This window comes from Heloderma suspectum, chromosome 1 (genome assembly GCF_057233095.1).
Source record: "Heloderma suspectum isolate Gila_16-S chromosome 1, 16-S_ref, whole genome shotgun sequence".
Taxonomy (NCBI): domain Eukaryota; kingdom Metazoa; phylum Chordata; class Lepidosauria; order Squamata; family Helodermatidae; genus Heloderma; species Heloderma suspectum.
In genome coordinates this window covers 29,330,412-29,354,784 of record NC_139458.1, presented here as the reverse complement: position 1 = coordinate 29,354,784, position 24,373 = coordinate 29,330,412, and positions in this window count along the sequence as shown.

The window sequence follows — 24,373 nt, the reverse complement described above, 5'->3', positions numbered from 1 at the left end:
GCTGAGCAGGCAGGAGGAGGAGGAGGAGGAGGTGTGGGGCGGAGAAGTAGAGCTCTTTGCTTTGAGAGTTTTTGTGGAAAAAATTAAATTTCAGCTGCACCTAGCACAAAACGTACTAGGCCAATCTATCTGATATTTGGTAGGTGGGATCCCCCTCATGGGGTCAGAGGGGTCGCCAAGTCTCATGTATTTATCGTGAAAACTGAAAACGTTATGGCCATTTGTGTTTTCCCATGCAAGTCAATGGGAAAATGCCCAAACCAAGTGATCTGGATATCTGAATCTTGCTTTGGATCCGGATCCAAGTCGAAGTGGATGGGACCCAAATTGGTCCGAGTCAAAGCAGGGCTGATTCAGAGGGTCTGAAGAGGCATCAGAAGCAAAGCAGGGGGTCCGTGCACAGCCCTAGTATCACCCCACTCTGTGATCCACTGCTGGCAGCTTTTCTGTCAGTGGGAGGGGTTAACGGGATACCTTCCATACAGCCCTATTGCCCCTTATGGTTGCAAAATGTTCCCAGTGTCCATACCAAGTTTTCCTCTGCTTAATGGAGGATTTCCCCGTACATTTCAATAAAGGAAGGAAATATGCATGCAGATGTCTGCTCCTGCCATTGCATAGTTATTCTTTATTTATTTAAAAAGATATATAGGCCGCCTTGTCAGACAGGAGCCCTCCCAAGGCAGTGCACAACAATTTATTTATTAGATGTATTTATTTATTAGATTTATCAGCTACCCAGCCACTCTAGGTGGCAAACAATACAAATAACAACACAAAATACAACATAACCAACTAAACAAAACTACACTGCTCTAAAAGAAATAACCCCTAACCCACCCCAAATGCCTGCCTGAACAGCCAGGTTTTCAAAGCCCAGCAGAAGTGCATCAAAGAGGGGGTATGGTGGAGGTCACTAGGGAGGGAATTCTGCAGAGTGGGGGCCACCACAGAAAAGGCCTTCTCCCTAGTTCTCACTAGGGGTGTATGAAACCCCACTTACCTGCATCCGAGGGGGTCCACCAGGGGGGAGGCAATCTGTTCCTAGCCCTGGAATCCTCGATGGGGGGGAGGCGATCCTTCCTCCCCTCCCCAGAATCTTCCCCGGCTGGCTCCATTTCGCAGTGAGTCCGCGGAGCTGCCAGCCTGGGCTGCCCGCAGCCAGACTTCTGTCCTCTGCCGGGCTGCGGCCACAAATGGTGTCCCACATAGGGGACACCATTTGCATCCCTGCTTTGCCATGATAGGCTACATAAATATTTATGTAGCCTATGACAGCAAAGAGCAGGAATGCAAATGGCTTAGCGGATGCCATTTGCGTCCCTGCTTTAGCTGTGATAGGCTATCTAAGTAGTTACGTAGCCTATCACAAAAAGAGTAGCAATGCAAATAGCATAGCGGACACCATTTGCATCCCTGCTCTTTGCTGTGTTAGGCTACTTAAATATTTTCGTAGCCTATCATGGCTAAAGCAGGGACGCAAATGGCGTCCGCTATGCAGGACTCCATTTGCGGCCGCAGACCGGATGGCAGAGAGCAGTGGCCGGATCCGGACCTGCCCGAGGTAGGTAGGAGCCGGTCTGCCAAGACTTTGCGGGGTGGCGCAGGGGGAATTACTCCGTTCCACCACGGACTCCGGGGGGCCCCGAAATCACTGGAATTCAGCCTCACTGGAGTCCGTGGAGGAATTCTCCGCCATCCCTAGTCCTCACCATCCTATCTGTCCTGGCTGATGGGACAGACAGAAGGCCTTCCAAGGCCGATCTCATTGAGTGGCATCCCTGGTGTTGCTGAAGGCATTCCTTAAGATAGGCTGGGCCGGAACCATATAGGGTTTTAAAGGTCAATACCAACCCCTTGGATTGGGCCCTGAAAACAACTGGTAACCAGTGCAACTCCTTCAGCACTGGAGTGATGTGATCTTGCTGATGGCTGCCTTTAATCAGGCAGGCTGCCACGTTCTTTCCCAGCTGCAACTTCCAAACTGTCTTCAAGGGTAACCCCACATTGAGCACATTACAGTAGTCTAGGTGAGAGGAGACCAGGGTTTGAATTACTGATGGGAGCAGATAGTTAGGGAGGTAGGGGCGCAGCCGCCATATCAGATGAAGTTGGGACAACGCTGCCCAGCTCACCGCTGACACCTGAGCTTCCATGGACAGGTGGGAGTCAAAAATGACCCCCAGGGTGCAGATCTGGTCCTTCAGGGGCAGCTGCACCCCATTCAATACCAGGTCAACCTCCCCCAACCTCCCCTTCTCTCCCACCAAAAGTACTTTGGTTTTGTCAGGGTTCAGTTTCAGCTTATTTCTTCCTGTCCAGCCACTCACAGACTCCAGACAAGTTAAGGGATTGCACAAGCACATCAGAGACCACCTCAAGCACCTCAGCCAAGGAATCTATCGTGCAGTGGGGTGGATGGTACACAAGCAGAATCCCCAGACTGCTCTTTGGGCCCAAACTCCAGTACATGCAATCAGCAATCCTGGTCTCCTGGAGAGGGAGTCTGGTGAGGACCAAGGACTCCTGGTAGATAACAGCCACTCCCCCTCCCTGACCCCCAGCCCTCGGCTGTTGAGCATACACAAATCTAGCTGGGCAAATGGTTGCAAGGGTAGGAGCAGCAGCCTCGTACAACCAGGTCTCCGTAATACATGCCAGGTCTGCACCCTTATCCAGGATCATGTCATGGATGACAGATGTTTTATGGACAATGAGCCTGGCATTACACAGCAGCAGATGAAGGCCAGAGGATGGAGTCACACATCCCCCAGCCAGCCTTCGGCTCTGGACAGGCCCGGAAGAGGTGACAGATATTATGCATCTCTCCCCTACTCCCCTTACCCAGCATGGCCTGTCCCTAGCAATAAAATGCAAATAATAGAAGTAAAAATAAAATAAAATGATACAATAATAAAAGAGCAAAAGTTTCACAAAACAACAAATGCCACCATTTGTGTAAGAGAGAGCCTACATCACAATTGTAGCATTGGTCTTGCATTGGTCTTCCTCCAGACAGTCTAGTCTTAGGTTTGCCCTTCTGGCCTTCAACCTACCTGTATTTGGTTGTAGACATCTCATAGAATGCAGTTCTGCTGTTGGATCAAGGGTTGTGTCATCACCCCAAAAACTCCCACATCAAATCAAAGAAGCAATACCAATCCTGATGCTTTCTTACTTAAACAGAAGCTGGTCAAGCACTTGCTAGTGCTATCCCTCACCCCCACATACACTAAGTTTTCAGTTCTCGTATTGAACCTTCATTTTTAATCTACTTTAAAAACACTTAACAAATCAAAGCTGATCTAAAATTAGTAGCTTTGTGATATGATGCTGGGAGATATAAGATTAAGCATAGTTCAGATACACTGGAAAGGCTTACTTTATTTTTTCTTCTGTTTGTGATTACATGAAATTGGAATTACTATACGTTGTTCTACGGATGAAAATTAATTTTTAAAGATATTGTTATTTAAATGCCTGCCTGAGAACCTGTATGTGTACTGCTTCCTTGCATCCCATTCCCCTTTGAAATATGTTTTGGGTTTAGAGACCCCAGCCAGTGAACAATTCTTTTTTTGCCCTGGTGCCTTGACCCTCTGGCCAACGACTCCGAAGGTCCTACAGGTGTTCACTCTGGATTTCTCTGGTCTGCAGGGGCAACTCCAGGAAAACTAGTTTGGGGAAGGCAAAGTCCATTAAACAAGGAATTAAATCTGTAACTGGCAGTTAGGGGAACAAAAGAGTATTTGGGGGGAACACATGTTATTCCTTGTTATCGCTTGTAGCCATCTCTGCTGTTCTGTCTAAAGCTGAGTGCTAACACAGCTATAGAAAATTACGTTGAAAGAGTAGAAGGGCCAAAATGAAATATATGTGTGTCATGAGATCTGTTTTCCTTGTGGATGAAGTAGTTTGACTGTTCATTTTCTGCACCTTTAAACATGGGAAATCTTAGCTGCCTTGTGAGGGCTAGGCCACAAAAGGTGGGGTGTAAATATTTTCAGCACACAATCCTATGCATGTTTACACAGACAAAAATCCTGGAACTCACAGCATTCTCCAGCCAGCTATGCTCACTGGGGAATGGTGGTAGTCGTAGGATTTTTTTCTGTCAAAACATGCATAGGCATGTGCCCTAACAGTAGGGATGGATGAAAGTCCCTTACCTGGTCCCGCAGCATGCTTCGCGGTGGGGGGGGAGGCTCTTCGGTTCTCCCCCCGAAGTTCAGGCCAGGGGGGGAGGTGCCCCGCCTCGCCCGGCCAAAATTCAGGCTGGGGAGAAGCGCCCCGTCTCCCCGGCCATGAAATAAAAAAGAAAATGTAAAAAAAACCCCACACACACCCGTGATAGGCTATGTAACGATTTATGTAGCCTATCACAGCTGACTTTGGAAATCTAGCCGTGATACGCTACGTAAATCATTACATAGCCTATCACGTGTTGTTGTTGTTTTTTTTACTTTATTTTGTAATGGCGGCAGCGGCAGCCGGTCAGAAGACTGGCCGCCGCCCCCGCCCCTGCCGAAACGCCGCCAAAACGCTGCCGGGACCCGCTGCCAAGAGGGACATTCAAGGGAAGTAAGTCCCATCCTGGGTGGGCGGGAGGGTGGAGAATTTCACCACCAATTTCGGGGGGCCGAATGCGTTGGCATTTGGCCTCCCTGAGATTCGTGGAGAAATTCTCCGCCATCCCTACCTAACAGTAACAGCGTAGTAGTAGTAGTAGTAGTAGTAGTAGTAGCAACCAGAGCACCCGTAGCAGTTACTGAGAAGACGACCGTTACGAGTTGCCATTCTTATACTCCAGCTCGCATTCACATTGCAAGTGAGTGCAATGAGGTTGAACAGAATGCAGTTCTAAGATGTGTTTAGATGTGTGTCTGTGTACTTCTGGGTATGTGTGTGTGTGTGTGTTTATTCTTCAAACGTCTTATACTTGGCTGTCAATCAATTTTTATTTTCTTTTTTTAAAAAATCTGTAAAATCAAGAAATCCTACTCTTGAGAAAAAATGTGCCACCACTGAGGAAAAGGAAGTCATGTTCATGTCCCTTCCATGACTTTCTTTCCATGTATACAGTAATACAAGGTACTGACTTAGAGGGGGGTTCAGATGAACCCCTTCACATGTTTAAAGATTAGGAAGGAGCCATTTTGCCATGCTACATTAATGATGAGATCCTGTGCATGTTTTGGACAGAAAAAAAGGCCTACAACTCCCAGCATTCCCCGGCCAATGTGCCTGGCTAGGTAATGCTGGGAACTATAAAACTTTTTTCTGTCTAAACATGAATAGGATTGTGCCTTAAATATGTTAACTAGATGGGAAGGCAGTGTGTTTGAGGGACATCTGTGCCATTCCCCATTTTTTGCCCTTTCCCTTTAACTCTAATAATATAATGAAGTGATTTTTCTCCTTAATGTAATGTGCTAGGGTTTTACACTTGGCTTTCCTGAGTGACAATCTAATTGGAGGAGAGGGGAAAGAATGTCACCTTCAAAAGTGAGATTTCAGGAAACATTCAGTGTATGGCTGAGTTTACAGAAGAACTAGAGAAGGTCTAGTTCTCTGAATAATCTTACATCTCTCAAATGATGACATACTATACTATTTGCTATGGTTGAGCTAAAACTACTCACAGGTGCAGGGGGTTGTGAATGTTTTGGCAGTATCCATTTTACAACCTTTTTTTCAGCACTCCTTGTGAAAAAGTTCTCTAGTTCATTTGCATTGTTTTCACTGGCTCTATTTCACCTTCACTTTAGGGATGTACAAATATCCTGTGACTCACCCCCAAAGAGATCGAGCTTTGGGTATTAGGCAGGGGTGTAGTGACTGGCGGGGGGGATGAGGGGGAATGAGGGCATTCAGATGAGCCAATCACAGGTATGAAGTGAACACAAATCCTGATGGATGGGAGTTTGCAACTGGAGGAAGGAAAGGTGGGAAGGACAGTAGCGTTATGCACTACAGAGCATCTCCCCCTCCCCTCTCGTGCTCAGCCAGCCTCTGTAGGTTGTGAGTGTTATTAGTGCATCTCATGGGTGAGCTTTTGGGACTACACTATGCAGCTGCCTAGCCTAGTCCAGGGCTAGTCCTAGTCTAGGCACTATGCAGCTGCCTAGGCTAGTCTTTACGTAGACTACGGTGAAAATAAGGGCAACGCAAATAGCGTTGCCCTTATTTTTGCCATAGTCTACGTAATCTTTATGTAGACTACAGCGACCAAATAAGGAATGGGAATGGTGGCTCCCTATGCGGGCCGCCATTATCCGTACGCGCTTTTATTTATTTTTTTTTAAAGTCACCCGTGATAGGCTACGTGACGATTTACGTAGCCTATCATGGCTGACTTTGCATATCTAGCCGTGATAGGCTACGTTAATCGTCATGTAGCCTATCACGGGGGCGGGGTTTTTTTTTTAACTTTTTAGTTCGCGGCCGGGCGAGGCGAGGTGCCTCCTCCCCGGCCTGAATTTCAGCCGGGGCGAGGCGGGAAGCCTCCCGCCCCAGCCTGAACTTCATGGGGGGAGCAGCGAAGCACCTCCCCCCACCACAAAAAGCTTCGAGGACAGGTAAGGGACTTTCGTGCACCCCTCGTGCATCTTTTCGTGCATCTTTACGTAGACTACGGCGAAAATAAGGGCAACGCAAATAGCGTTGCCCTTATTTTTGCCGTAGTCTATGTAATCTTTACGTAGACTACAGCGACCAAATAAGGAACGTGAATGGCGGCTCCCTATGGGGGCCGCCATTAGCCGTACGCACTTTTTTTTTTTTTTAAGTCACCCGTGATAGGCTACGTGACGATTTACGTAGCCTATCACGGCTGACTTTGCAAATCTAGCCGTGATAGGCTACGTTAATCGTCACGTAGCCTATCACAGGGGCGTTTTTGTTTTTTTAGTTTTATTGGAATGGCGGCGGCGGCAGCCGGTCGAAAGATCGGCTGCTGCCCCCGCCCCTGACGAAGACCCAATGAACCGCCGCCGGGACCCGCCGCCGGGAGGGACATTCGGGAAAGGTAAGTCCCGTCCCGGGAGGGTGTGCGGGGGGTGGGGGGGCGAATTTCTCCCCGAAACATGTTCGAGGGGCCGAACACGTTGGTGCTCGGCCCCCTGAAGTTTCGGGGAGAAATTCTCCGCCATCCCTAGCTGGGCAGGACCTGAGAAGAAGCAGAGAGGTGAGTGAGCTGGCTACCCAAGGCACAGGAAACTTAATGATAACCTTACTAACTTAGACCAGGCAATAGGGAGCTGGAATATTGTGTGTGCCTGTCTAGGGGGGCATTTCTTCCCTAGTTATTTAAACAAGTTGAAAAATATGTCCTTTCAAGCTGGTGCCATTTCAAAATGGTTTTGAAGAGTATAATGTGGCTAGAGCCTTAGTTGCAACAGTGTTAGACCACGGTGAACTGTGGAAATGACCATTATAATTCACCTTATTTAACTTTTCACATGCAAACTTAGGTACTACCAAAATAGGGTGTGTGAGATTTGCTGGTTGAGCCATCAGAAGTAGTGTGAGCTGGCTGGCCCAAGGCCTTTTTGTAGAACAGAGATTGTGTGCTTGTACAGCTAACTCTAGAACCTGTAGTTTGGAGAGACATATAGTTCCTATGTGACATGCTGTCAAGCATTTCCTTATGAAAAGTGATGTTTATAGGTATTAAATTTTTAAAGTGAAACTTCTTAACTGCTTTCCTGGCATGGCAAAGGAGACCAGGGTGGTTAGTTCTGCGAAGCAGCTGCTCCAGGAGAACTGAACTCACAGTTGTGGGGCAGTTGAGCCTAGTAGAAAACAGCCAGAAAGTGTGTTGCTCACAAATTCCACCTGACGGAGGCTTTCCACAGAGGCAGATTTCTGCATGTGTTGCACTTACATTGGTGACAACAGAATACAGGATTACATGGAATGGTCCTGTGGGCTGTTCCTTTTTAAAACTAAAAATTTAATTGAATTTAATTAACATTTTTAAGGGCACAATCCTATTGTCGCTAGTCAGTGGCTGGACAGTCATAGGATAGGTCAGCTCCCGGGAACCAACTTCGGAGCCTGCACTGTGAGGTCGGTTCCAGGAGAACCGATCCCCACCCCCTCCCACGCCATCTTGTAGGCAGTGCAGGTCGGCCCTGCACTCCGTGCTCATAAGAACAGCATGGAGCAGTAAAAACGGGGCATCCCCGGGTGCAGGGCAGGGTGGGGAAGTCAGAATTCCAGTACGACACATCCTATGGCACTCCGTGCTCATAAGAACAGCATGGAGCAGTAAAAACGGGGCATCCCCGGGTGCAGGGCAGGGTGGGGAAGTCAGAATTCCAGTATGACACATCCTATGGCACTCCGTGCTCATAAGAACAGCATGGAGCAGTAAAAACGGGGCATCCCCGGGTGCAGGGCAGGGTGGGGAAGTCAGAATTCCAGTACGACACATCCTATGGCACTCCGTGCTCATAAGAACAGCATGGAGCAGTAAAAACGGGGCATCCCCGGGTGCAGGGCAGGGTGGGGAAGTCAGAATTCCAGTACGACACATCCTATGGCACTCCGTGCTCATAAGAACAGCATGGAGCAGTAAAAACGGGGCATCCCCGGGTGCAGGGCAGGGTGGGGAAGTCAGAATTCCAGTACGACACATCCTATGGCACTCCGTGCTCATAAGAACAGCATGGAGCAGTAAAAACGGGGCATCCCCGGGTGCAGGGCAGGGTGGGGAAGTCAGAATTCCAGTACGACACATCCTATGGCACTCCGTGCTCATAAGAACAGCATGGAGCAGTAAAAACGGGGCATCCCCGGGTGCAGGGCAGGGTGGGGAAGTCAGAATTCCAGTACGACACATCCTATGGGTTGTCTGGCCACCACTTCCAGTACTCCGAGATCCCACCGCTGTCTAGCCATGAAAGCAGGGCTGGGAGAGCAAGGAGGAGATCTGCTCCTCACCACTCCTCTTGCCCTGCACTGGGTAGGCAGTCGCCCCCAGGCTCGGAGGCGACCGTCAGTCTTGACAGGATGGCTCCCCCCACTGTTAAAACTGATTCAGCCAGCAAATGCTATTCTGCAGTCATTTTCAGTGGGTATTTCCCAAGCCCTTGATGTCATAGCAGAAGAAAATACATCACTGCAAAATGATGGCAGCTTTCGAAGCATTCTTGAAGAAGCAAGACTGAGGACTATACATGAAGGAGACCAATCAGATCATGCAAATGAAACAAGGCCAGTTCCAAAGAGGCACTGTAAATCTAGCTCTCGCCTACCAACATGCTGATGTACGAAGGCAACGTTGTCAAGGCTATGAACGAGAACTGCTCCACAGATGATGAGACTTTTAAGAGAATATATTTCAGTACAATTGCTACACTGAAAGGTGAAATGGCATCTCGATTTTGTGAAAGGAATGTGCACATTTCAGCTGCCGTACAAATTCTAAACAATATAGACACAGATCACTTTCTTCTTGACCCACGCAAGCTTACACCACCGTGTGAGCTTTCCAGATGCACTCCCGAAATCGAGGAACTTCAAATATGAAGTACTGAGGAAGTACAAGGTCATGGCAGAATCCTGCAAAACCCCAACACTTCATGAGCTTACTCAAACATTGTACCTGTACAAGGAAGCCTTTCCACGCATATAAACTTTGTACGCTTCAGGACTCACCTTTGGTGCCTCTACAGCTGTGTGTGAAAATACATTCTCAAGTTTGGCACATGTGCTGACACTGTACAGGCATTCAGCGCTTCATCAGAGAAAAGCAAACTTCATAATCTTGGCTTTTGAAAGTAACGTTGTGGAAGGAATCCCAACTGAACAGTTCCTCCTCAAGTTTGCAGAGAAATCGTGCACGCTAGACTTCATTAACAGTTCAGATCATTACGGTAGGATGACTTGCACAATGTACATTTACTTCCTAATCACTCTTAGTTTAGTTTACACTACTATTTTGCATGTGGAAGATATTGCACTTTAAGTTATTTACTTTTTTGTAAACTTCACAAGTCAAACTTCCTTATTAAAACACATACAACTGGGGTTTGGTTTTGTCATTACCTATGAAAACATTTTTCTCCAGAAGCCTCTTTTATAGTGACCACTGCCCCAGTGCTTTTGCTCCTCCAATTTTTGTAGGGATGTAAGAGAATTTTGCCACAAATCTCAGGGATGCCGAATGCCAGTGCATTCAGCCCCCCGAAATCGGTGGCAAAATGGTCTGCCCCCCCACCCCCCCCAGGACGGGACTTACCTTGGGCGAATCTCCCTGGTGGCGGCGGCGGCTGCGGCGGCTGGTCTTCCGACCGGCTGCTGCCGCCGCCATTTCCAAGTTAAAAAAAAACAAAACATGATAGGCTACGTAAAGATTTACATAGCCTATCATGGCTAGATTTTTAAAAAATACCGTGATAGGCTACGTAAATGTTTACGTAGCCTATCACGGCTGAATGAAAAACAAACAAACAAACCTGCACGTACGCAAATGGCGGCGCCCATGGGCACCGCCATTTGCATATACACGTTTTGTTTTGTTTTTAACTCAGCCGTGATAGGCTACGTAAACATTTATGTAGCCTATCACGGCTGACTGCAGGGACGCAAACGGCAGCGGTTACGGCCGCCGCCATTTGCACATCCAGCCAGCAGGATTCGCGGCGGGAGGGACAGGGCGCCTCCCCCCCGGCCAGAATTTCGGGGGGGAGGGACGGAGCGCCTCCCCCGCACCACGAATCAAATTTCGTCAAAGGTAAGGGACTTTCGTACATCCCTACATTTTTGTCTCTGCCCACCCAATGGAAATTGTCTTGCTAAACCCTAGTATTAGGCAGCATGAAAATGTAATAAATAGTGATATGCTGAAACCTGCCGTGAAATTTTTCCCTCCCTGCAAAATGGGCGTTGCTTTTTCTGCTTCTTTTGCAAGGAGGGGGAGAATTTTGTAGAATGTTCTCAGTGGGGAGGCTGGGGTTCTGCTTACCTTTTAAGTGTAGGAAGTGGCTGGGGGGGTCTTCTTTCTTTCTTTTCTTTTTTACTCTAAAAATGCCTCATGTGCTGTTGCAACATCACGGGGCTTTTCATACAGGCTTTTTATTATTATTAAATTTATTAATTGCCCATCTGGCTGGTCACCCAGCCACTCTGGGCTATGTACAGCATACAATAAAACAGTTTAAAACAATAAAATTCTACAATAAAAACATTTTCTAAAATACCCTAACGCACCCCAAATGCCTGCCTGAACAACCATGTTCTTAATGCATGGCGGAAGCTCATTAAAGAGGGGGCATGGTGGAGTTCCCTAGGGAGGGAGTTCCACAGAGTGGGGGCCACCACAGAAAAGGCCCTCTGCCTCGTCCCCACCAGTCTAGCTGTCCTGGCTGATGGGACTGAGAGAAGGCCATCCGAGGCTGATCTTGTTAAGCAGCCTGTCTGGTGCTGCTGGAGGCACTCCATAAGATAGGCTAGGCCAGAACCATATAGGGTTTTAATAAAGGTCAAAACCAACACCTTGAATTTGGCCCGGAAAACAACTGGTAACCAGTGCAACTCCATCAGCACTGGAGTGATGTGATCTCGCCGGCGGCTGCCTTTAATCAGGCGAGCCGCCGCGTTCTGTACCAGCTGCAGCTTCCGAACTGTCTTCAAGGGTAGCCCCACGTAGAGCGCATTACAGTAGTCTAAACGAGAGGAGACCGGGCATGTACTACCGATGGGAGCAGATGGTCGGGAAGGAAGGGGCGCAGCCGCCGTATCAGATGGAGTTGATACAGCGCTGTCCGGTTCACAGCTGACACCTGAGCCTCCATGGACAGCTGGGAGTCCAAAATGACCCCCAGGCTGCGGACCTGGTCTTTCAAGGGTAGCCGTACCCCATTCAACACCAGGTCAACATCCCCCAGCCTCCTCTTGTCTCCCACCCACAGGGTTCAGCTTCAGCTTATTCCTCCCCATCCAGCCACTCACCGTCTCCAGACATTTGGACAGGGATTCTAGGCCAACCTTGGTGAAGATTTGAACAAGAGGTAGAGCTTGGCAGCACTTCTTTGAATGCCCAGGAGACCATGCGACATGCTGAAAGCCCCTGTGCTAAGACCCCCATACTGCTGCAAGCAAGAATGAGGCTTCTAGAGCTTTAAGGGGGGAAACGTCCTGCAGCAGGGGCTCTTAGTGCAGAGGAGTTCGCAGCTGCAACAGCTGCATGCTCAGGTGACCACGCGGCACCTGTTTGAAAGATGAATAGATCCCCTGACCCCCTTCCCAATGAGAGAACCTCATGAAATTCTCCCCCCCCTGCACACCTCTTTTTTGCTGGAGTCTTCACTTTCCCCCACCCCTACAGGCTGCCAAAAATGAAAGCTTCAATATATTCAACACAGTGCTAGTAATTAATACAATAAAATAATAAATGAATTTGTGACTTTGAACGGAAACCTTAAAAAGGCTTGCACTTTCTGCAAATGCTCAGGGAGCATGCTTAGAAAAAGCTTGAAGGCACGCACAGAGCATGCTCAGCCATCACCTCCCCACTTTGCTGCCCCAAGGCCCAGAAACTCATCTTGGAGCGGTCCATGGGAAGGCAACAGTGGCAGCGATAGAGGCTGCGGGTGCCCCCTAGCCCCTCAAAAGGCCTTCTCTCCGGCAGAAGTGATGTGTCAATTTCCTGATGGGGATTCTGGGACGAGTAGTGCACCCACAACCTCTGCCACTGCCTCCCTCACATGCCCCAAGATACGTTTCTGGGTCTTGGAGCATGGGAAGGTGGGCCCGGCCTTGCTTGCCCCATTCACAGCAGGCTGCAAAATATACATTGCCACCTATTTTATGTGCTTTAATGTTCCATGTAAAATAATAACCATAACAACAATTTGGCTCTCAAAACTCCCTCCCCATGGAGGCCCACTTGGCACCTACTGTATTATTTTTCAGGCATCGAGGGAAGACATTTTTATGCTCTCAGACATTTTAATTGTTTGTATTTTATATATTGGAAGGATATTGTATTTAAACACTAGACATGGAGTTTTTCCTCTGCAGTTTTAATTCTCTGTGGTGGCCCCCACTCTGTGGAGCTCCCTCCCTAGGAAACTCCGCCATGCCCCCTCTTTAATGAGCTTCCGCTGTGCATTAAAAACATGGTTGTTCAGGCAGGCATTTGGGATGGGTTAGGGTATTTTAGAAAATGTTTTTACTGTAGAATTTTATTGTTTTGAACTGTTTTATTATATAATTTGTACATCGCCTAGAGTGGCTGGGTGACCAGACAGATGGGTGATTAATAAATAAATTAAACAAACAAACAAATAAATAAATAATACTTAATTGTGCTATTTGTTCACTGAGTTTAATTGAGCTATTCCATATTTTACTGATGTGGTTATGTTTTAACTTCATTGAATCCTGCCCTGGGATAGATATTATGAACTGTGCATGTCAATGCCGTAAGCAAACTGTGGGGGACTGACTGTCCATACTCACCAGTTCCTCAACAGAGAAGATGGAAGATGGGTGCTTCAATGTGCCTCTCCCAGGGGAGAAATGTACACAAACAAACAAATATCCAAACAAAATATCCAAAAAACATCCAGCGTAGGGATGTACAAAAGTGACTTACCTTTCGCAGATTACATTGATGGTGGGGGGGGGAGGCGTTCCATCCCTCCCCCCGGAATTCTGGCCGGGGGAGGAGGCGCTCCATTCCTCCCCCCGGAATCCTCGAACGGACGGCTGTGCTCCGCGGCAGCTCTGCAGAGCAGCCGGCCAGGCCCGGCCCGGCCAGGCCAGAGCCGCCCGCAGCCAGATTTCTGGCCGCGGAGGGCTCTGGGTAAAAAACAAAAACAAAAAAACAACCGCGTATGCAAATGGCAGTGGCTAGAGCCGCCGCCATTTGTGTTCCTTCTTTTTGGCCATCTTAATCTATGTAAATATTTACATGATGGCAAAAATCACGGGGAATGCAAATAGCGTAGCGGGCGCTATTTGCATCCCTTTTTCATTCACCGTTTTAGCCTACATAAATCTTTACATAGGCTAAAACAGTGAATCAAAAGGGGACACAAATAGCGCCCGTTTTTTTTTGCCATCATAGTCTACGTAAATATTTACATAGATTAAGATGGTAAAAAGAAGGAACGCAAATGGTGGCGGCCATAGCCGCCGCCATTTGCGTACGCGTGTTTTTTTTTTAAACCCACCCCCAACCATGATAGGCTACATAAAGGTTTACGTAGCCTATCACGTCTTTTTTTTTTTCCCAAAGCCTGGAAATGGTGGCAGCAGCGGCCGGTCAGAAGACCGCCCGCTGCTGCCGCCACTGAAGCCGCTGCCAGAGCCACAGCCTCCCGGAAGATCCGCCCCAGGTAAGTCTCGTCCCAGGGGGGATCCGCGGGGGGGCGGGAGGTGGCAGGCCGTTCCGCCACTGATTTCGGGGGGCCGAATGCACTGGCATTCGGCCTCACCGAGATCCGTGGTGGAATTCTCTGACATCCCTAATCCAGCAGTGATTTTAGGGATGTAAGAAAGTCACTTACCTTTTTGAAGGGTGACATTTGCGGTGGGGTGGAGGCGCTCTGTCCCTCCCCCTGAAATTCTGGCCGGGGGGGAGGTGCTCCGTCCCTCCACCCCAAATCCTGGCCGGCCGGCTCCGCAAATGGCGGCGGCCATAGCCGCCGCCGTTTGCGTCCCTGCAGTCAGCCGTGATAGGCTACGTAAATGTTTACGTAGCCTATCACGGCTGACTTAAAAGAAAAAAACCCCGCATGTACGCAAATGGCGGCACCCATGGGCACCACCATTTGCACCACCATTTGCGTTCCTTATTTTGGCACGTCTTAGCCTACGTAAACATTTACGTAGACTAAGACGGCGAAAATAAGGGGAACGCAAATAGCGTAGATCGCCATCTTAGTCTACGTAAATGTTTACATAGACGAAGACATGCCAAAATAAGGAACGCAAATGGCGGTGCCCATGGGCACCGCCATTTGCATAAGCACGTGTGTGTTTTTTAAATCTAGCTGTGATAGGCTATGTAAATCTTTACATAGCCTATCACGTTGTTGTTGTTGTTGTTTTTTACTGGAAATGGCGGCAGCAGCAGGATACAAATTTAACAAATAAAGAAATGTAGATGTTGTTCTATGGGAGACTAATACCACAATTATATGGACCATGGAAGGGCATCTGAGAGGCCACAGAACATAGTGTAGGGATGTACAGATTCCCCACCATCTATTCTGGTGGGGAATCCATGGGGGGGAGGCGATCCGTTCCTACCCCCTGAATCCTTGTGGAGCAGCTCTGCTCTGTGAGGATTCCACAGAGCTGAGGGCCGCCCCATTCCGCCATCCGCATGCCCCGGTTTCCCCCATTTGGGGGGGGGGGTCCCTGAACCTCACCTCACCTGACCTCACCTGACCGCCATAGACAATAAACAGAAAAGATGGATGATTTCTGTGGACTTCGCAACTCAACCACAGTGAAAGAAAGCCTCAGGTCATGGGGAAAATGCCTATCATAAAAAGGGTAAAGCCAGTTGCATTCTTCTTCCATTTCTGATTTACGGATTTCTTTTTGTGATTATTTTCATAAAATCAGCCATTCGGCAGACAAAAAAATAAAGGGTCTGCATGAGCTCCAGTCCAGGTCGACCAGGTCGCCCCATTCCGAGGAGGATTCCACTGACTGGATTTGTCAGAATTCGACCCATTTAAAATTTGTGCGGAATTCTCTGACATACGTACGGAATTCTCTGACAAAGTGGACATATTCTTTTAAAAGGAAATCTAGATTTTTACCTTGTAAATCCTGAAAAGTGCGAGTCTAGGAGCATCTCCGTGATCTATGGCCAGCTGTATGTCAGTTTCATTGAGTGCAACTTAGCTTTTCCTAGCACAGGAGCTGGGAAGACCAGTTGTGTCACTGTCATCCCCCTCTTTTGTCAGTAGAACCCAAAGGAGGAGTGGAAATTCAATAGGTGGATGTGGGGTTATCCCGAGCGGGGGGTAGGGGGGGTGGGGTGCAGATACTACCTTTTTGGGGTGGTGGTCTTAATAGTCTGCACGCTTGGCATGATTGCAGGAGCCAAGAGGCCTCTGTGTGGCTGTCACCTTCTTGCAGTTATCAACTTCTTGTAGACTCGTTCATTTAAAAAGCAAGCAAACACACACACAAAATGGTTTGTGAAAGATTAATATCTTTTAAAACAGAAAACAGAATTTTTCCAGCTCAGAGATAAGGTGCGTACTTTTGAAATTCCATTCTGAATGGTAAGAATACAGCAAATAGTAACTAAGTGAGCCTTCTTACATACTTCATTTGTAGGGAGCTTTGGATACAGGGGAAGTGAGCAAAGAAAGCATCAGCTATGACAGTTCTGCAGCGGTGTCTTCTCATGAGAGGGCTATACCACTTTCTTCCCTGCATATTTCAATCAGCTCCAATGAAATGCTTCCTGGGATGCAACCATCGCTCAGTCCCATGATTCCTGGTGGCTGTTTTGAAACCCCTGAAGGACCATTTAACTCATTTTTGGATTGGTTGGTTTTGAGTGAAAATGCAGAAGTAAGTAATGCCTGCAAATTCTTGTAGTAAAGTATTTCCAATGATAGATATAGATTTGAACTGGGCAAATTGTTCTGCTATCCTTCATCACTAAAGCCTTCATCACTATAATGAAGGCCACCAAGCAGGCAAAATGGGAGAGTGCTTAAAAAACTAGAGGGTGGGGAGAACATGTCAAAAAATCTTCTAAAGACTATATGCGAAACTGCTCACGTACATACAAATAGGTGAAAATTCCCTTTCGGCTTTATTTACCTGAGAATGAATTTGAGTTTGAAGAGGCCTTTATGTCGTTTCAGGCAGAGCACCTAAGATATAAGCAATTTTCAACAAGAGTACTACACATTTGTCTTTATAACAATTTGTATGTAACAGCTTTTATGCAAATGACACTAAAGTGGCACCTTTTTTTCTAAATTGGACATTTTTATGGTTATAATTTTCTTCTGTAATAACAGCAAAAAATGGCTGTCCCAGTGGAGTTGAGCGATTCATCTCTAGTGCTGTTTTGTGAAGTTGGAATGACAAGGTTCTTTCATCTGCACACAGGATGGCAAAAAAGTAGTGTCTTCTTTTTTCTTTTTTTCCTTTTTGTCATACCTGTCTGAGCTAGTACAGGTAGTTACATTTAGAAGTTTCAGAGTCCCCTGATACCAACCTTTCTTTCCTGCAATAATTTCACCCTTTTTCTCCTTACCCTGAAAGAAGCATACATTATATCATTAGTTTTAGCATAGCGCTTGTCACTTCTACTGGTCTTTGGCATTACATGCCCACGTTCTCAAGATGCCAAATGAAAGCCATTACAGTGGTGGATATAATGGACTACAGTGTAACAAAATGTATGTATTCATTGCACAGAACACTAGGAGAATAAACCAAAGGTGACAGAGATGGTATTTTTGCTTAATAGTTAACAGAATTTCATCACAGGCAACACAGAGGCCACATCTCTTTAACAACGATTCATAATTATACCATCTCATGGACTAGTGTCCTACCAAACCCATAGATCTACAGCAAATAACTCAACAAAAAAGCAGGGCTTTTGCAATTCATGTGTTCTCTTTGCAAATGTGGACCATGCGCTCATGAAATACAATGAATATTGGTTGCATTTTTATATTGGACAAAAATAATAATGTACATGTTATAGGAAGAATACACTTTCTTACATCCAGATCTGCAGAAATGCTTTACTTTTATTGCAGCTAAAGACCCACAGCCACAGACAATATGTCACGCATTCTCTCAATCTGTAAAGCTATCCTGCTGGTCACCTCCTTTCATGCCAACATATATAGCCCCTCATGTCCCTAAGTCCTAGGTAGGGATGGCAGAGAATTCCACCACGGATCTCGGTGAGGCCGAATGCCAGTGCATTTGGCCCCCCGAAATCTGTGGCGGAATGGCCTTCCCCCCCGCCCCCCCACAGATCCCCCCTGGGATGAGAGTTACCTGGGGCGGATCTTCCGGCTGGCAGCGGCTCCAGTGGCGGCGGCTGCAGCTGCTGGTCTTCCAACCGGCTGCCGCCGCTACCATTTCCAGTCTTGGTAAAAAAAAAAAAAAGACTTGATAGGCTTAGGGATGTACGAAAGTGACTTACCTTTCGCAGATTATGTTGATGGTGGTGGGGGGGTGTTCCGTCCCTCCCCCCGGAATCCTGGCCAGGGGGGAGGCGCTCCATTCCTCCCCCCCGGAATCCTTGAAAGGCCAGCTGTGCTCCACGGCAGCTCTGCGGAGCAGCCGGCCAGGCCCAGCCCAGCCCGGCCAGGCCAGAGCTGTCTGCAGCCGGATTTCCAGCCGTGGAGGGCTCTGGGTAAAAACAAAACAAACGCGTATGCAAATGGCAGCGGCTACGGCTGCCACCATTTGCATTCCTTCTTTTTACCGTCTTAATCTACGTAAATATTTATGTAGGCTATGATGGCGAAAATCAAGGGGAACGCAAATAATGTAGCGGGTGCCATTTGCGTCCCCTTTTGATTCCCCGTTTTAGCCTACGTAAAGTTCCCCTTGATTTTCGCCGTCATAGTCTACGTACATATTTACATAGATTAAGATGGCCAAAAAGAAGGAACGCAAATTTGCGTATGCGTTTTTTTTTTAAACCCACCCCCAACCATGATAGGATATGTAAAGATTTATGTAGCCTATCATGTCTTTTTTTTCTTTTTTTTAAACCTAGCCATGATAGGCTATGTAAATCTTAGGTAGCCTATCACGTCTTTTTTTTTTCTTCACAAGCCTGGAAATGGCGGCGGTGGTGCCGCGGTGGCAGCTGGTCGGAAGATCCGCCCCAGGTAAGTCTTGTCCCGGGGGGGATCTGCAGGGTGGCGGGGGGTGGCAGGCTGCTCTGCCACAGATTTTGGGGGGCCGAATGCAGTGGCATTCGGCCTCACCGAGATCCGTGGTGGAATTCTCTGACATCCCTAGATAAGCTACATAAAGATTTACGTAGCCTATTATGGCTGGGTGGGTTAAAAAAAAAAAAAGACGTGATAGGCTACATAAAGATTTATGTAGCCTATGATGGCTGGATGGGTTTAAAAAAACAAACAAACCTGCATACGCAAATGGTGGCGGCTACAGCCGCCGCCATTTGCATTCTTTCTTTTTCGCCATCTTAGTCTATGTAAATATTTATGTAGACTATGATGGTGAAAATAAAGGGGAACGCAAATAGTGTAGTGGGCGCTATTTGCGTCCCCTTTTGATTCACTGTTTTAGCCTACATAAAGATTTACGTAGGCTAAAATGGTGAATCAAAAATGGATGCAAATAGCACCTGCTACGCTATTTGCGTTCCCCTTGATTTTCGCCGTCATAGTCTACGTAAATATTTACGTCGATTAAGACGGCCCAAAAAAAGGAACGCAAATGGCGGCGGCTGAAGCCGCCGCCATTTGCGTTTGCGTTTCTTTTTTTTCTTTTTTTTACCCAGAGCCCTCCGTGGCTGGAAATCCGGCTGCGGATGGCTCTGGCCTGGCTGGGCCTGGCCGGCTGCTCCGTGTAGCACAGCCGGCCGTTCGAGGATTCCGGGGGGAGGAACGGAGCGCCTCCCCCCCGTCAAGGATTCTGGGTGGAGGGACGGAACGCCTCCCCCCTACCATAAACATAATCCGTGAACAGGTAAGTCACTTCCATACATCCCTAGTATATGTGAAATATTCCTCTAATCCAGATTGATAACACAAAGAGCAATAGCCACTTCTCTCATTCCATTAGTGCAAATGATGTTGCACTAGCGGAAACTAGGTTCCAAACTAAACACAAGAAAAGAATCCAACTAAATTTACGTTTGAGCAAACGTGGTTGCTGAAGAGGTTTTGAGTAACTCTTGTGCAACGTGTTGTGCATTCCCATTGTACAACTGGTTACACAACTGCTTCCACCCATTGTGCAATGTGTTGTGGAATGCATGCAATGCATTGTGCAACTGGTTGCACAACTGCTCACACAACTCATTGTGCAAGTGTAATGGGCAACCGCTTGTGTGACAGCAAGATTCAGCATAGCTCCGCTTGCGCTATTTGAGTTTGCACAGTGTCATAATTGCATGCTGCACATAGGTGGCAGTGTTGGTATCATTCTGTTGCTGACCCCGTTACTCTGAGCAGTTAGGTGTAAGCCCATCTCTACCCTGGAATGATGCAGTAATTTGGCCAGTGGGTGGAATGGGTGTCTCCTAGTGGCATTCAATATGCAGAGTTTGGACCACTGTGACATAGTGAAAGAAAATGATTTAAATTAGGGCAGCCACAGAGATTATGCTGAAACAGGACTTGATTCTGGATCTCTTACATTAACTTTTTAAAATAAATCTTTATTGTGAGTTTTAACAAAACAAAACAGACGAAACAATAACAAAACCAAAAAAAATAAAAAATAAAAATGTAACAACACATTCGAAAATCCTGGGTTTCAAATATTACAATATTCTGGGGAGAGAGAAAAAAAGAGAGGAAGAATAGGTTACACATAAACTTCAGTAAAAGCAGACCAGATATCCAAATATAAGTCCATTTACAAGTTACGTGTGTATAACACTCTTTCAAATATTGCTAGTGTTGTTAAGCCTTCAGTCCATTGCATTATAGGCGGTGAGCTATCCTTCCAATATCGTAGTATCAGTCTTTTAGCAACCACAAGGGCACAAAAAATCCATTTACGCTGACCATGTGTTACATTCCAGAAAGCAGGTAAGTAAGTTACATCTGTAAATGGTGTATTTTATTCCATATTCAATGTCCAGCATCCCCAGATAGAGGTGGGAAAGACCTCTGTCTGAAACCCTTGGGAGCCAGTCAGTGCTGACAATGCTGAGCTAGATGGACCTTACTAGATGGATCTTACTTACTATAAGGCAGCTTTCTATGTTCCTATTGGTTCAGCAGAGCTAGTGGGGACTATAGTATAGATGCCAGAACTCTCAGAAATGGAGGGGCTGGTTTGCACATGCTTAGCCATCCCTTGGTTTACACATGCATACACCATCGTTAAGTGGTGTCTTGAAAGTGGGATTGAGAGCTGCTCCATGCATTGTGCAGAATAAGATGGTAAAGAAAGGCAGAAGCAGTCGATGGGTGCTTCCTGATGTGCTCGTTTACCACATGAAGGAGTTGGTTTACCTGGGGTGTAATGTTTTTATAACGTACCTTCTACCTGTAATAAGTGATTGTGACCAGAATGCTACCACCTCAGTCTACCCAGCTCGAAACCCCCCCTCATTCTGCATAAAGTGTAGAACACCTTGTTGTCATCATAGTCAGAACATGTCCACAGACAGAACTTCCTTATTGCTTCAGATTAGGGCTGTGTGGGGACCCCCCGATCTGACTTGGAAGCTACTTTGTGGCTTTGGAGGTGGGCCCAATTCGGCTCAGGCTGACCTGACTTGGCCCGAAACTTGAAGCAGGATTCGGATGGCCAAATCACACTTCAGACCCACCCCTGACGCCCCTCACGTAAACCCCCAGGTCCTTCCCTGGGCCACCGCCACCTCCTCCTTCTCCTCCTCCTCCATCGCTACTGCTTCTGCCTCCATCACTGCCTCCTCCTCCTCCTCCTCCTCTATCACCACTGCCTCTGTCACTGCTGCCACCACTGTCATCACCACTACAGTCACTGCCGCTGCCAACTCCTGAGGCCTGGATGCACACCAGCTCTTATTGCAGGGAGTCGCCATTTTTAAAATGGCAACTTCTTGGAAGTTCCTGGAAGTTGCCATTTTGAAAATGGTGACTCCCTAAAAGAAGAGCTGGGGCATGTCCAGGTCTCAGGAGCTGGCAGCTGCGATGGAGGCGGCCGCAGGGGAGGCGGCAGTGAAGCCAGCGGCACTGGAGATGGCAATGACAGCAATGGAGGTGGCGGCGATGATGTAGGTGGTGGCAGCCATGGCGATGGAGGTGGCGGTGGCAGCGATGATGGCGGTGGAGGCGGTGGTGGTGGCGGTGATGGGCAGCTCAGGTAAGGACCTGGAGTCGCCAGCACAGCTGGGCCGGGAGTGCTGAAGCTCCAAAGTATGTCAGGTGCTTCAGAGAGCCCCTGCCCTGCTCGGGGTCACTTCATGCCCCCTCCGCTTTGCCTCAGAAGGAGCTCGAAGTAGCCCAAAGTGGCCTGAAGCAGCCTGCTTCGACTCGGGCCTTGGGCCGAAGTGGTTCACAGCCCTCCTTCAAATCATTTTGGACACAGGGGTGTGACAGTACCGCTCTTGTAAATTACATTTCATTTAGTGTACAAGTCTTCTATTGCAACAACAACAGTGCTTGGGGCACAACAGAAAGAAAAGCCATTGTACCAGCAAATGCTATCAGTGTTGAGCTAGAGGTTGTGCACAACGTAATTTACATTTGTGGTAGTGCCACATTGGATACTGCCTCTTTTTTACACGTTCAGTTGAGAGTTATCAAAGTGAAGTAGTGAAGCAATAAGAAATCAATGCTGTAAGGGGAGATGTGATCCTATTCTTTGACTTTTGTTTTTTCTCTTCCTACCTAAACAACCATGCTAGTTAGCTCATTGCTCTGCTTGAGCAGCACTCTTTGTATCTAATGGGTTATTTGACTTGCCATCCCTGTGGGATCTATAATTAAAGACCTATGTACTAAAACTTAATTCAAATAATACCTTTTAATCAAGCATACAGTAAGCCTAGGTTAGTAAATGTCTGCATACGTTCTCCCTGAAGTGTTTTGATGGAGCGAGCTGACAGAAAGGCTGTGGAACCAAATGGCGAATTTCCGCTGGAAAATATTGTTCTCATTTTCACTCTTCTAAGGGCCTATTGGGGATGTTGTTTTTAAATATGACTCTTTTATCTGGCTTACCTTGAAAGAGTATGCTATGTCCATTATAAAGACAATCTTCAGCCCGATACATGCACACTAGAATGCATTGGTGAGACCCATAGGATGATCCATACATGCCTAGCTTGAACATCGTTCTTTTTTATGCATGTAGAGGTGTAAGTTAGTGCTGTGCCAAAAATTTCTCCCACATTTTTTTCAAACATTCTCATTCCATTTTATAGAAAAGAAATCGCTTTCAAAAAGTAATTCAAAGGAGGAGAAATTTCAGAGAAATTCTCATGGGTTGGGTTTGAGGTTCTTATTATAAGGTTCTTATTATGAGCCACCTACAGAAGCAGGGCAATAAATAAAAAAAACCCTTGGGAAAAAAGAAAGGACTTGTGCTACAACCCCTGCCAATAGTAAGCCCTACCTGTGAGAAACTGTTGGAGAATTCCCCATCCCACTGGAGAAATTCAGTAAAATTGTCCCCCCAGTTTCTCTGCCCACAAATAGGCTGGAGAATTTTGAGAAGCCATCTGTGCACAGCTCTGGTGTAAGTGGCACCTATCAGCCATATGTAAATTGGCTCTCTGTTACAGCTCCTTCCAAAGTCTCTGATTTAGTAGTTAAGGATGGGTGAATCATCTATTTCTGTCCTGTATCAGTTCTGCAAGAATTCAAATATCAGTCCAATCCATTTGAATTCAAACATCAGTCCATTCCATCTGATTTCCATTTGATCCAATTTTCACAACATTTTTTAAATGTGTAATAATTCACATTTATTTTGGTACACAATTTTCCCTAATATACATATTTGTGTATGCAAGTCTTCTTAATGTACCCATTTTCATACAACCTTTGATTTACATGCACATTTTTGAACACAGTTTTTGCGCCAAGAACTGCATCACAAAATTTGCAGAAGTATGTAGGGATGTATGAATCCCTTACCTGGCTCTGTTCCGGGGCATCTGTGGTGGGGGGAAGAGCTCTGTCCCTCCCCCCGGAATCCTCCCCGGCCGGCTCTGCTCCATGGTGACTCCGCGGAGCAGCCAGCCGGGGCCTGCCGCAGCCAAATTCCAGCCTCTGCTGGGCTGCTGCGGCCGCAAATGGCAGCTGCTACGCTGGCTGCCATTTGCATGCCTGCCAAGCCGTGATAGGCTACATAAGTATTTATGTAGCCTATCACAGCAAAAGGCAGGGACACAAATGGCGTAGCAGCTGCTATTTGCATGGCTGCCTTTTGCCGTGATAGGCTACGTAAATATTCTAAAGAATCCGGCCTCACTGGAGTCCGTGGCGGAATTCTCCAACATCCCTAGATGTATGCAATCCTTTCTTTCTTTATTTTTACTTAACACATTCTTAGCCCACCTTTTTTCCTCTGTAAGTAACCCAAGGCAGTGTACATAATCCTCCTCCTCCCCATTTTATCCTCACAATGGATGTAACAATGGATGAAGTGGATTCCTCACACATTCCTAGTCACACGTTCTTTGAAGTATGTGGTGAAGAAGAGGGAC